Source organism: Ursus arctos, unplaced genomic scaffold, assembly GCF_023065955.2.
Source record: "Ursus arctos isolate Adak ecotype North America unplaced genomic scaffold, UrsArc2.0 scaffold_5, whole genome shotgun sequence".
Taxonomy (NCBI): Eukaryota; Metazoa; Chordata; class Mammalia; order Carnivora; family Ursidae; genus Ursus; species Ursus arctos.
The window spans coordinates 91,756-105,980 of NW_026623067.1; positions in this window are offsets into that span (position 1 = coordinate 91,756).

Consider the following 14,225-nt stretch of genomic DNA (forward strand, 5'->3'; position numbering starts at 1 on the left):
TGGGATAGGTGTTCCACAGCAAGCACCTATTGTTCGTCGGAAGCCGTTTTTGCCCCAGGGGTCTCCGGGCTGTGTTCGTTGGGGTTGAACTCCTGCTAGCAAAACCGCTGGGTTGAGGGAAGGGTTCAGACTGTGCCTGGGCCCTGTGGTCTCTTCCAGGTCAGTGTATGGCATTTCCTTCCCCTTGCCACAGGCACCTGGGAGCATGTCTGCACGTGGAGAAAGACTTTCCCGTGGGAAGCCGGGTTTTGTCAAACGGGACCCAGTGCTCTGCTCCTCTCTTTTCACTCCTGCTGCCAGAAGCCCAGGGAGGATGGGAGGGCTTAGAACATGGCTGGGCACTGTGGTTTCTTCCAGAGAAGTGGAGGGCATTTGCTTTACCTTGCCACAACCACTTTGGATAGGGTGTGCACCTCAGGAAAACTGTCTCCGTGGGAAGCCGGCTTTTTGCAAAGGGGTCTCAGGGCCGTGGGCCTCGCTGTCCCTCCGGCTCCCCAAAGCACAGGGACGAGGTGAGGGGCTTAGACCATGCCTGGGCAATGTTGTTTCTTACACCTGGGTGTGTGGCATTTTGTTGAGCTGGCTACCCCCACTTGGGATAGGTGTTCCACAGCAAGCACCTATTGTTCGTCGGAAGCCGTTTTTGCCCCAGGGGTCTCCGGGCTGTGTTCGTTGGGGTTGAACTCCTGCTAGCAAAACCGCCAGGTTGAGGGAAGGGTTCAGACTGTGCCTGGGCGCTGTGGTCTCTTCCAGGTCAGTGTATGGCATTTCCTTCCCCTTGCCACAGGCACCTGGGAGCATGTCTGCACGTGGAGAAAGACTTTCCCGTGGGAAGACGGGTTTTGTCAAACGGGTCCCAGTGCTCTGCTCCTCTCTTTTCACTCCTGCTGCCAGAAGCCCAGGGAGGATGGGAGGGCCTAGAACATGGCTGGGCACTGTGGTTTCTTCCAGAGAAGTGGAGGGCATTTGCTTTACCTTGCCACAACCACTTGGGATAGGGTCTGCACCTCAGGAAAACTGTCTCCGTGGGAAGCCGGCTTTTTGCAAAGGGGTCTCAGGGCCGTGGGCCTCGCTGTCCCTCCGGCTCCCCAAAGCACAGGGACGAGGTGAGGGGCTTAGACCATGCCTGGGCAATGTTGTTTCTTACACCTGGGTGTGTGGCATTTTGTTGAGCTGGCTACCCCCACTTGGGATAGGTGTTCCACAGCAAGCACCTATTGTTCGTCGGAAGCCGTTTTTGCCCCAGGGGTCTCCGGGCTGTGTTCGTTGGGGTTGAACTCCTGCTAGCAAAACCGCCGGGTTGAGGGAAGGGTTCAGACTGTGCCTGGGCCCTGTGGTCTCTTCCAGGTCAGTGTATGGCATTTCCTTCCCCTTGCCCCAGGCACCTGGGAGCATGTCTGCACGTGGAGAAAGACTTTCCCGTGGGAAGCCGGGTTTTGTCAAACGGGACCCAGTGCTCTGCTCCTCTCTTTTCACTCCTGCTGCCAGAAGCCCAGGGAGGATGGGAGGGCTTAGAACATGGCTGGGCACTGTGGTTTCTTCCAGAGAAGTGGAGGGCATTTGCTTTACCTTGCCACAACCACTTGGGATAGGGTCTGCACCTCAGGAAAACTGTCTCCGTGGGAAGCTGGCTTTTTGCAAAGGGGTCTCAGGGCCGAGTGCCTCGGCTGTCCCTCCGGCTCCCCAAAGCACAGGGACGAGGTGAGGGGCTTAGACCATGCCTGGGCAATGTTGTTTCTTACACCTGGGTGTGTGGCATTTTGTTGAGCTGGCTACCCCCACTTGGGATAGGTGTTCCACAGCAAGCACCTATTGTTCGACGGAAGCCGTTTTTGCCCCAGGGGTCTCCGGGCTGTGTTCGTTGGGGTTGAACTCCTGCTAGCAAAACCGCCGGGTTGAGGGAAGGGTTCAGACTGTGCCTGGGCCCTGTGGTCTCTTCCAGGTCAGTGTATGGCATTTCCTTAACCTTGCCCCAGGCACCTGGGAGCATGTCTGCACGTGGAGAAAGACTTTCCCGTGGGAAGCCGGGTTTTGTCAAACGGGACCCAGTGCTCTGCTCCTCTCTTTTCACTCCTGCTGCCAGAAGCCCAGGGAGGATGGGAGGGCCTAGAACATGGCTGGGCACTGTGGTTTCTTCCAGAGAAGTGGAGGGCATTTTCTTTACCTTGCCACAACCACTTGGGATAGGGTATGCACCTCAGGAAAACTGTCTCCGTGGGAAGCCGGCTTTTTGCAAAGGGGTCTCAGGGCCGAGTGCCTCGGCTGTCCCTCCGGCTCCCCAAAGCACAGGGACGAGGTGAGGGGCTTAGACCATGCCTGGGCAATGTTGTTTCTTACACCTGGGTGTGTGGCATTTTGTTGAGCTGGCTACCCCCACTTGGGATAGGTGTTCCACAGCAAGCACCTATTGTTCGTCGGAAGCCGTTTTTGCCCCAGGGGTCTCCGGGCTGTGTTCGTTGGGGTTGAACTCCTGCTAGCAAAACCGCCGGGTTGAGGGAAGGGTTCAGACTGTGCCTGGGCCCTGTGGTCTCTTCCAGGTCAGTGTATGGCATTTCCTTCCCCTTGCCACAGGCACCTGGGAGCATGTCTGCACGTGGAGAAAGACTTTCCCGTGGGAAGCCGGTTTTTGTCAAACGGGTCCCAGTGCTCTGCTCCTCTCTTTTCACTCCTGCTGCCAGAAGCCCAGGGAGGATGGGAGGGCCTAGAACATGGCTGGGCACTGTGGTTTCTTCCAGAGAAGTGGAGGGCATTTGCTTTACCTTGCCACAACCACTTGGGATAGGGTCTGCACCTCAGGAAAACTGTCTCCGTGGGAAGCCGGCTTTTTGCAAAGGGGTCTCAGGGCCGTGAGCCTCGGCTGTCCCTCCGGCTCCCCAAAGCACAGGGACGAGGTGAGGGTCTTAGACCATGCCTGGGCAATGTTGTTTCTTACACCTGGGTGTGTGGCATTTTGTTGAGCTGGCTACCCCCACTTGGGATAGGTGTTCCACAGCAAGCACCTATTGTTCGACGGAAGCCGTTTTTGCCCCAGGCGTCTCCGGGCTGTGTTCGTTGGGGTTGAACTGCTGCTAGCAAAACCGCCGGGTTGAGGGAAGGGTTCAGACTGTGCCTGGGCCCTGTGGTCTCTTCCAGGTCAGTGTATGGCATTTCCTTCCCCTTGCCCCAGGCACCTGGGAGCATGTCTGCACGTGGAGAAAGACTTTCCCGTGGGAAGCCGGGTTTTGTCAAACGGGACCCAGTGCTCTGCTCCTCTCTTTTCACTCCTGCTGCCAGAAGCCCAGGGAGGATGGGAGGGCTTAGAACATGGCTGGGCACTGTGGTTTCTTCCAGAGAAGTGGAGGGCATTTGCTTTACCTTGCCACAACCACTTGGGATAAGGTGTGCACCTCAGGAAAACTGTTTCCGTGGGAAGCCGGCTTTTTGCAAAGGGGTCTCAGGGCCGTGGGCCTCGGCTGTCCCTCCGGCTCCCCAAAGCACAGGGACGAGGTGAGGGGCTTAGACCATGCCTGGGCAATGTTGTTTCTTACACCTGGGTGTGTGGCATTTTGTTGAGCTGGCTACCCCCACTTGGGATAGGTGTTCCACAGCAAGCACCTATTGATCGTCGGAAGCCGTTTTTGCCCCAGGGGTCTCCGGGCTGTGTTCGTTGGGGTTGAACTCCTGCTAGCAAAACCGCCGGGTTGAGGGAAGGGTTCAGACTGTGCCTGAGCCCTGTGGTCTCTTCCAGGTCAGTGTATGGCATTTCCTTCCCCTTGCCACAGACACCTGGGAGCATGTCTGCACGTGGAGAAAGACTTTCCCGTGGGAAGCCGGGTTTTGTCAAACGGGACCCAGTGCTCTGCTCCTCTCTTTTCACTCCTGCTGCCAGAAGCCCAGGGAGGATGGGAGGGCCTAGAACATGGCTGGGCACTGTGGTTTCTTCCAGAGAAGTGGAGGGCATTTGCTTTACCTTGCCACAACCACTTGGGATAGGGTCTGCACCTCAGGAAAACTGTCTCCGTGGGAAGCCGGCTTTTTGCAAAGGGGTCTCAGGGCCGAGTGCCTCGGCTGTCCCTCCGGCTCCCCAAAGCACAGGGACGAGGTGAGGGGCTTAGACCATGCCTGGGCAATGTTGTTTCTTACACCTGGGTGTGTGGCATTTTGTTGAGCTGGCTACCCCCACTTGGGATAGGTGTTCCACAGCAAGCACCTATTGTTCGTCGGAAGCCGTTTTTGCCCCAGGGGTCTCCGGGCTGTGTTCGTTGGGGTTGAACTCCTGCTAGCAAAACCGCCGGGTTGAGGGAAGGGTTCAGACTGTGCCTGGGCCCTGTGGTCTCTTCCAGGTCAGTGTATGGCATTTCCTTCCCCTTGCCCCAGGCACCTGGGAGCATGTCTGCACGTGGAGAAAGACTTTCCCGTGGGAAGCCGGGTTTTGTCAAACGGGACCCAGTGCTCTGCGCCTCTCTTTTCACTCCTGCTGCCAGAAGCCCAGGGAGGATGGGAGGGCCTAGAACATGGCTGGGCACTGTGGTTTCTTCCAGAGAAGTGGAGGGCATTTTCTTTACCTTGCCACAACCACTTGGGATAGGGTATGCACCTCAGGAAAACTGTCTCCGTGGGAAGCCGGCTTTTTGCAAAGGGGTCTCAGGGCCGAGTGCCTCGGCTGTCCCTCCGGCTCCCCAAAGCACAGGGACGAGGTGAGGGGCTTAGACCATGCCTGGGCAATGTTGTTTCTTACACCTGGGTGTGTGGCATTTTGTTGAGCTGGCTACCCCCACTTGGGATAGGTGTTCCACAGCAAGCACCTATTGTTCGTCGGAAGCCGTTTTTGCCCCAGGGGTCTCCGGGCTGTGTTCGTTGGGGTTGAACTCCTGCTAGCAAAACCGCCGGGTTGAGGGAAGGGTTCAGACTGTGCCTGGGCCCTGTGGTCTCTTCCAGGTCAGTGTATGGCATTTCCTTCCCCTTGCCACAGGCACCTGGGAGCATGTCTGCACGTGGAGAAAGACTTTCCCGTGGGAAGCCGGTTTTTGTCAAACGGGTCCCAGTGCTCTGCTCCTCTCTTTTCACTCCTGCTGCCAGAAGCCCAGGGAGGATGGGAGGGCCTAGAACATGGCTGGGCACTGTGGTTTCTTCCAGAGAAGTGGAGGGCATTTGCTTTACCTTGCCACAACCACTTGGGATAGGGTCTGCACCTCAGGAAAACTGTCTCCGTGGGAAGCCGGCTTTTTGCAAAGGGGTCTCAGGGCCTAGTGCCTCGGCTGTCCCTCCGGCTCCCCAAAGCACAGGGACGAGGTGAGGGTCTTAGACCATGCCTGGGCAATGTTGTTTCTTACACCTGGGTGTGTGGCATTTTGTTGAGCTGGCTACCCCCACTTGGGATAGGTGTTCCACAGCAAGCACCTATTGTTCGTCGGAAGCCGTTTTTGCCCCAGGGGTCTCCGGGCTGTGTTCGTTGGGGTTGAACTCCTGCTAGCAAAACCGCCGGGTTGAGGGAAGGGTTCAGACTGTGCCTGGGCCCTGTGGTCTCTTCCAGGTCAGTGTATGGCATTTCCTTCCCCTTGCCCCAGGCACCTGGGAGCATGTCTGCACGTGGAGAAAGACTTTCCCGTGGGAAGCCGGGTTTTGTCAAACGGGTCCCAGTGCTCTGCTCCTCTCTTTTCACTCCTGCTGCCAGAAGCCCAGGGAGGATGGGAGGGCCTAGAACATGGCTGGGCACTGTGGTTTCTTCCAGAGAAGTGGAGGGCATTTGCTTTACCTTGCCACAACCACTTGGGATAGGGTCTGCACCTCAGGAAAACTGTCTCCGTGGGAAGCCGGCTTTTTGCAAAGGGGTCTCAGGGCCGAGTGCCTCGGCTGTCCCTCCGGCTCCCCAAAGCACAGGGACGAGGTGAGGGGCTTAGACCATGCCTGGGCAATGTTGTTTCTTACACCTGGGTGTGTGGCATTTTGTTGAGCTGGCTACCCCCACTTGGGATAGGTGTTCCACAGCAAGCACCTATTGTTCGTCGGAAGCCGTTTTTGCCCCAGGGGTCTCCGGGCTGTGTTCGTTGGGGTTGAACTCCTGCTAGCAAAACCGCCGGGTTGAGGGAAGGGTTCAGACTGTGCCTGGGCCCTGTGGTCTCTTCCAGGTCAGTGTATGGCATTTCCTTCCCCTTGCCCCAGGCACCTGGGAGCATGTCTGCACGTGGAGAAAGACTTTCCCGTGGGAAGCCGGGTTTTGTCAAACGGGACCCAGTGCTCTGCTCCTCTCTTTTCACTCCTGCTGCCAGAAGCCCAGGGAGGATGGGAGGGCTTAGAACATGGCTGGGCACTGTGGTTTCTTCCAGAGAAGTGGAGGGCATTTGCTTTACCTTGCCACAACCACTTGGGATAGGGTCTGCACCTCAGGAAAACTGTCTCCGTGGGAATCCGGCTTTTTGCAAAGGGGTCTCAGGGCCATGGGCCTCGCTGTCCCTCCGGCTCCCCAAAGCACAGGGACGAGGTGAGGGGCTTAGACCATGCCTGGGCAATGTTGTTTCTTACACCTGGGTGTGTGGCATTTTGTTGAGCTGGCTACCCCCACTTGGGATAGGTGTTCCACAGCAAGCACCTATTGTTCGTCGGAAGCCGTTTTTGCCCCAGGGGTCTCCGGGCTGTGTTCGTTGGGGTTGAACTCCTGCTAGCAAAACCGCCGGGTTGAGGGAAGGGTTCAGACTGTGCCTGGGCCCTGTGGTCTCTTCCAGGTCAGTGTATGGCATTTCCTTCCCCTTGCCACAGGCACCTGGGAGCATGTCTGCACGTGGAGAAAGACTTTCCCGTGGGAAGACGGGTTTTGTCAAACGGGTCCCAGTGCTCTGCGCCTCTCTTTTCACTCCTGCTGCCAGAAGCCCAGGGAGGATGGGAGGGCCTAGAACATGGCTGGGCACTGTGGTTTCTTAAAGAGAAGTGGAGGGCATTTGCTTTACCTTGCCACAACCACTTGGGATAGGGTCTGCACCTCAGGAAAACTGTCTCCGTGGGAAGCCGGCTTTTTGCAAAGGGGTCTCAGGGCCGTGAGCCTCGGCTGTCCCTCCGGCTCCCCAAAGCACAGGGACGAGGTGAGGGTCTTAGACCATGCCTGGGCAATGTTGTTTCTTACACCTGGGTGTGTGGCATTTTGTTGAGCTGGCTACCCCCACTTGGGATAGGTGTTCCACAGCAAGCACCTATTGTTCGACGGAAGCCGTTTTTGCCCCAGGCGTCTCCGGGCTGTGTTCGTTGGGGTTGAACTGCTGCTAGCAAAACCGCCGGGTTGAGGGAAGGGTTCAGACTGTGCCTGGGCCCTGTGGTCTCTTCCAGGTCAGTGTATGGCATTTCCTTCCCCTTGCCCCAGGCACCTGGGAGCATGTCTGCACGTGGAGAAAGACTTTCCCGTGGGAAGCCGGGTTTTGTCAAACGGGACCCAGTGCTCTGCTCCTCTCTTTTCACTCCTGCTGCCAGAAGCCCAGGGAGGATGGGAGGGCTTAGAACATGGCTGGGCACTGTGGTTTCTTCCAGAGAAGTGGAGGGCATTTGCTTTACCTTGCCACAACCACTTGGGATAAGGTGTGCACCTCAGGAAAACTGTTTCCGTGGGAAGCCGGCTTTTTGCAAAGGGGTCTCAGGGCCGTGGGCCTCGGCTGTCCCTCCGGCTCCCCAAAGCACAGGGACGAGGTGAGGGGCTTAGACCATGCCTGGGCAATGTTGTTTCTTACACCTGGGTGTGTGGCATTTTGTTGAGCTGGCTACCCCCACTTGGGATAGGTGTTCCACAGCAAGCACCTATTGATCGTCGGAAGCCGTTTTTGCCCCAGGGGTCTCCGGGCTGTGTTCGTTGGGGTTGAACTCCTGCTAGCAAAACCGCCGGGTTGAGGGAAGGGTTCAGACTGTGCCTGAGCCCTGTGGTCTCTTCCAGGTCAGTGTATGGCATTTCCTTCCCCTTGCCACAGGCACCTGGGAGCATGTCTGCACGTGGAGAAAGACTTTCCCGTGGGAAGCCGGGTTTTGTCAAACGGGACCCAGTGCTCTGCTCCTCTCTTTTCACTCCTGCTGCCAGAAGCCCAGGGAGGATGGGAGGGCCTAGAACATGGCTGGGCACTGTGGTTTCTTCCAGAGAAGTGGAGGGCATTTGCTTTACCTTGCCACAACCACTTGGGATAGGGTCTGCACCTCAGGAAAACTGTCTCCGTGGGAAGCCGGCTTTTTGCAAAGGGGTCTCAGGGCCGAGTGCCTCGGCTGTCCCTCCGGCTCCCCAAAGCACAGGGACGAGGTGAGGGGCTTAGACCATGCCTGGGCAATGTTGTTTCTTACACCTGGGTGTGTGGCATTTTGTTGAGCTGGCTACCCCCACTTGGGATAGGTGTTCCACAGCAAGCACCTATTGTTCGTCGGAAGCCGTTTTTGCCCCAGGGGTCTCCGGGCTGTGTTCGTTGGGGTTGAACTCCTGCTAGCAAAACCGCCGGGTTGAGGGAAGGGTTCAGACTGTGCCTGGGCCCTGTGGTCTCTTCCAGGTCAGTGTATGGCATTTCCTTCCCCTTGCCACAGGCACCTGGGAGCATATCTGCACGTGGAGAAAGACTTTCCCGTGGGAAGCCGGTTTTTGTCAAACGGGTCCCAGTGCTCTGCTCCTCTCTTTTCACTCCTGCTGCCAGAAGCCCAGGGAGGATGGGAGGGCAGAGAACATGGCTGGGCACTGTGGTTTCTTCCAGAGAAGTGGAGGGCATTTGCTTTACCTTGCCACAACCACTTGGGATAGGGTCTGCACCTCAGGAAAACTGTCTCCGTGGGAAGCCGGCTTTTTGCAAAGGGGTCTCAGGGCCTAGTGCCTCGGCTGTCCCTCCGGCTCCCCAAAGCACAGGGACGAGGTGAGGGTCTTAGACCATGCCTGGGCAATGTTGTTTCTTACACCTGGGTGTGTGGCATTTTGTTGAGCTGGCTACCCCCACTTGGGATAGGTGTTCCACAGCAAGCACCTATTGTTCGTCGGAAGCCGTTTTTGCCCCAGGGGTCTCCGGGCTGTGTTCGTTGGGGTTGAACTCCTGCTAGCAAAACCGCCGGGTTGAGGGAAGGGTTCAGACTGTGCCTGGGCCCTGTGGTCTCTTCCAGGTCAGTGTATGGCATTTCCTTCCCCTTGCCCCAGGCACCTGGGAGCATGTCTGCACGTGGAGAAAGACTTTCCCGTGGGAAGCCGGGTTTTGTCAAACGGGTCCCAGTGCTCTGCTCCTCTCTTTTCACTCCTGCTGCCAGAAGCCCAGGGAGGATGGGAGGGCCTAGAACATGGCTGGGCACTGTGGTTTCTTCCAGAGAAGTGGAGGGCATTTGCTTTACCTTGCCACAACCACTTGGGATAGGGTCTGCACCTCAGGAAAACTGTCTCCGTGGGAAGCCGGCTTTTTGCAAAGGGGTCTCAGGGCCGAGTGCCTCGGCTGTCCCTCCGGCTCCCCAAAGCACAGGGACGAGGTGAGGGGCTTAGACCATGCCTGGGCAATGTTGTTTCTTACACCTGGGTGTGTGGCATTTTGTTGAGCTGGCTACCCCCACTTGGGATAGGTGTTCCACAGCAAGCACCTATTGTTCGTCGGAAGCCGTTTTTGCCCCAGGGGTCTCCGGGCTGTGTTCGTTGGGGTTGAACTCCTGCTAGCAAAACCGCCGGGTTGAGGGAAGGGTTCAGACTGTGCCTGGGCCCTGTGGTCTCTTCCAGGTCAGTGTATGGCATTTCCTTCCCCTTGCCACAGGCACCTGGGAGCATGTCTGCACGTGGAGAAAGACTTTCCCGTGGGAAGACGGGTTTTGTCAAACGGGTCCCAGTGCTCTGCGCCTCTCTTTTCACTCCTGCTGCCAGAAGCCCAGGGAGGATGGGAGGGCCTAGAACATGGCTGGGCACTGTGGTTTCTTCCAGAGAAGTGGAGGGCATTTGCTTTACCTTGCCACAACCACTTGGGATAGGGTCTGCACCTCAGGAAAACTGTCTCCGTGGGAAGCCGGCTTTTTGCAAAGGGGTCTCAGGGCCGTGAGCCTCGGCTGTCCCTCCGGCTCCCCAAAGCACAGGGAGGGGTGAGGGTCTTAGACCATGCCTGGGCAATGTTGTTTCTTACACCTGGGTGTGTGGCATTTTGTTGAGCTGGCTACCCCCACTTGGGATAGGTGTTCCACAGTAAGCACCTATTGTTCGACGGAAGCCGTTTTTGCCCCAGGCGTCTCCGGGCTGTGTTCGTTGGGGTTGAACTGCTGCTAGCAAAACCGCCGGGTTGAGGGAAGGGTTCAGACTGTGCCTGGGCCCTGTGGTCTCTTCCAGGTCAGTGTATGGCATTTCCTTCCCCTTGCCCCAGGCACCTGGGAGCATGTCTGCACGTGGAGAAAGACTTTCCCGTGGGAAGCCGGGTTTTGTCAAACGGGACCCAGTGCTCTGCTCCTCTCTTTTCACTCCTGCTGCCAGAAGCCCAGGGAGGATGGGAGGGCCTAGAACATGGCTGGGCACTGTGGTTTCTTCCAGAGAAGTGGAGGGCATTTGCTTTACCTTGCCACAACCACTTGGGATAGGGTCTGCACCTCAGGAAAACTGTCTCCGTGGGAAGCCGGCTTTTTGCAAAGGGGTCTCAGGGCCGAGTGCCTCGGCTGTCCCTCCGGCTCCCCAAAGCCCAGGGACGAGGTGAGGGGCTTAGACCATGCCTGGGCAATGTTGTTTCTTACACCTGGGTGTGTGGCATTTTGTTGAGCTGGCTACCCCCACTTGGGATAGGTGTTCCACAGCAAGCACCTATTGTTCGTCGGAAGCCGTTTTTGCCCCAGGGGTCTCCGGGCTGTGTTCGTTGGGGTTGAACTCCTGCTAGCAAAACCGCCGGGTTGAGGGAAGGGTTCAGACTGTGCCTGGGCCCTGTGGTCTCTTCCAGGTCAGTGTATGGCATTTCCTTCCCCTTGCCACAGGCACCTGGGAGCATATCTGCACGTGGAGAAAGACTTTCCCGTGGGAAGCCGGTTTTTGTCAAACGGGTCCCAGTGCTCTGCTCCTCTCTTTTCACTCCTGCTGCCAGAAGCCCAGGGAGGATGGGAGGGCCTAGAACATGGCTGGGCACTGTGGTTTCTTCCAGAGAAGTGGAGGGCATTTGCTTTACCTTGCCACAACCACTTGGGATAGGGTCTGCACCTCAGGAAAACTGTCTCCGTGGGAAGCCGGCTTTTTGCAAAGGGGTCTCAGGGCCTAGTGCCTCGGCTGTCCCTCCGGCTCCCCAAAGCACAGGGACGAGGTGAGGGGCTTAGACCATGCCTGGGCAATGTTGTTTCTTACACCTGGGTGTGTGGCATTTTGTTGAGCTGGCTACCCCCACTTGGGATAGGTGTTCCACAGCAAGCACCTATTGTTCGTCGGAAGCCGTTTTTGCCCCAGGGGTCTCCGGGCTGTGTTCGTTGGGGTTGAACTCCTGCTAGCAAAACCGCCGGGTTGAGGGAAGGGTTCAGACTGTGCCTGGGCCCTGTGGTCTCTTCCAGGTCAGTGTATGGCATTTCCTTCCCCTTGCCCCAGGCACCTGGGAGCATGTCTGCACGTGGAGAAAGACTTTCCCGTGGGAAGCCGGGTTTTGTCAAACGGGTCCCAGTGCTCTGCTCCTCTCTTTTCACTCCTGCTGCCAGAAGCCCAGGGAGGATGGGAGGGCCTAGAACATGGCTGGGCACTGTGGTTTCTTCCAGAGAAGTGGAGGGCATTTGCTTTACCTTGCCACAACCACTTGGGATAGGGTCTGCACCTCAGGAAAACTGTCTCCGTGGGAAGCCGGCTTTTTGCAAAGGGGTCTCAGGGCCGAGTGCCTCGGCTGTCCCTCCGGCTCCCCAAAGCACAGGGACGAGGTGAGGGGCTTAGACCATGCCTGGGCAATGTTGTTTCTTACACCTGGGTGTGTGGCATTTTGTTGAGCTGGCTACCCCCACTTGGGATAGGTGTTCCACAGCAAGCACCTATTGTTCGTCGGAAGCCGTTTTTGCCCCAGGGGTCTCCGGGCTGTGTTCGTTGGGGTTGAACTCCTGCTAGCAAAACCGCCGGGTTGAGGGAAGGGTTCAGACTGTGCCTGGGCCCTGTGGTCTCTTCCAGGTCAGTGTATGGCATTTCCTTCCCCTTGCCCCAGGCACCTGGGAGCATGTCTGCACGTGGAGAAAGACTTTCCCGTGGGAAGCCGGGTTTTGTCAAACGGGACCCAGTGCTCTGCTCCTCTCTTTTCACTCCTGCTGCCAGAAGCCCAGGGAGGATGGGAGGGCTTAGAACATGGCTGGGCACTGTGGTTTCTTCCAGAGAAGTGGAGGGCATTTGCTTTACCTTGCCACAACCAGTTGGGATAGGGTCTGCACCTCAGGAAAACTGTCTCCGTGGGAATCCGGCTTTTTGCAAAGGGGTCTCAGGGCCATGGGCCTCGCTGTCCCTCCGGCTCCCCAAAGCACAGGGACGAGGTGAGGGGCTTAGACCATGCCTGGGCAATGTTGTTTCTTACACCTGGGTGTGTGGCATTTTGTTGAGCTGGCTACCCCCACTTGGGATAGGTGTTCCACAGCAAGCACCTATTGTTCGTCGGAAGCCGTTTTTGCCCCAGGGGTCTCCGGGCTGTGTTCGTTGGGGTTGAACTCCTGCTAGCAAAACCGCCGGGTTGAGGGAAGGGTTCAGACTGTGCCTGAGCCCTGTGGTCTCTTCCAGGTCAGTGTATGGCATTTCCTTCCCCTTGCCACAGGCACCTGGGAGCATGTCTGCACGTGGAGAAAGACTTTCCCGTGGGAAGACGGGTTTTGTCAAACGGGTCCCAGTGCTCTGCGCCTCTCTTTTCACTCCTGCTGCCAGAAGCCCAGGGAGGATGGGAGGGCCTAGAACATGGCTGGGCACTGTGGTTTCTTCCAGAGAAGTGGAGGGCATTTGCTTTACCTTGCCACAACCACTTGGGATAGGGTCTGCACCTCAGGAAAACTGTCTCCGTGGGAAGCCGGCTTTTTGCAAAGGGGTCTCAGGGCCGTGAGCCTCGGCTGTCCCTCCGGCTCCCCAAAGCACAGGGAGGGGTGAGGGTCTTAGACCATGCCTGGGCAATGTTGTTTCTTACACCTGGGTGTGTGGCATTTTGTTGAGCTGGCTACCCCCACTTGGGATAGGTGTTCCACAGTAAGCACCTATTGTTCGACGGAAGCCGTTTTTGCCCCAGGCGTCTCCGGGCTGTGTTCGTTGGGGTTGAACTGCTGCTAGCAAAACCGCCGGGTTGAGGGAAGGGTTCAGACTGTGCCTGGGCCCTGTGGTCTCTTCCAGGTCAGTGTATGGCATTTCCTTCCCCTTGCCCCAGGCACCTGGGAGCATGTCTGCACGTGGAGAAAGACTTTCCCGTGGGAAGCCGGGTTTTGTCAAACGGGACCCAGTGCTCTGCTCCTCTCTTTTCACTCCTGCTGCCAGAAGCCCAGGGAGGATGGGAGGGCTTAGAACATGGCTGGGCACTGTGGTTTCTTCCAGAGAAGTGGAGGGCATTTGCTTTACCTTGCCACAACCACTTGGGATAAGGTGTGCACCTCAGGAAAACTGTTTCCGTGGGAAGCCGGCTTTTTGCAAAGGGGTCTCAGGGCCGTGGGCCTCGGCTGTCCCTCCGGCTCCCCAAAGCACAGGGACGAGGTGAGGGGCTTAGACCATGCCTGGGCAATGTTGTTTCTTACACCTGGGTGTGTGGCATTTTGTTGAGCTGGCTACCCCCACTTGGGATAGGTGTTCCACAGCAAGCACCTATTGATCGTCGGAAGCCGTTTTTGCCCCAGGGGTCTCCGGGCTGTGTTCGTTGGGGTTGAACTCCTGCTAGCAAAACCGCCGGGTTGAGGGAAGGGTTCAGACTGTGCCTGAGCCCTGTGGTCTCTTCCAGGTCAGTGTATGGCATTTCCTTCCCCTTGCCACAGGCACCTGGGAGCATGTCTGCACGTGGAGAAAGACTTTCCCGTGGGAAGCGGGTTTTGTCAAACGGGACCCAGTGCTCTGCTCCTCTCTTTTCACTCCTGCTGCCAGAAGCCCAGGAAGAATGGGAGGGCCTAGAACATGGCTGGGCACTGTGGTTTCTTCCAGAGAAGTGGAGGGCATTTGCTTTACCTTGCCACAACCACTTGGGATAGGGTCTGCACCTCAGGAAAACTGTCTCCGTGGGAAGCCGGCTTTTTGCAAAGGGGTCTCAGGGGCCGAGTGCCTCGGCTGTCCCTCCGGCTCCCCAAAGCACAGGGACGAGGTGAGGGGCTTAGACCATGCCTGGGCAATGTTG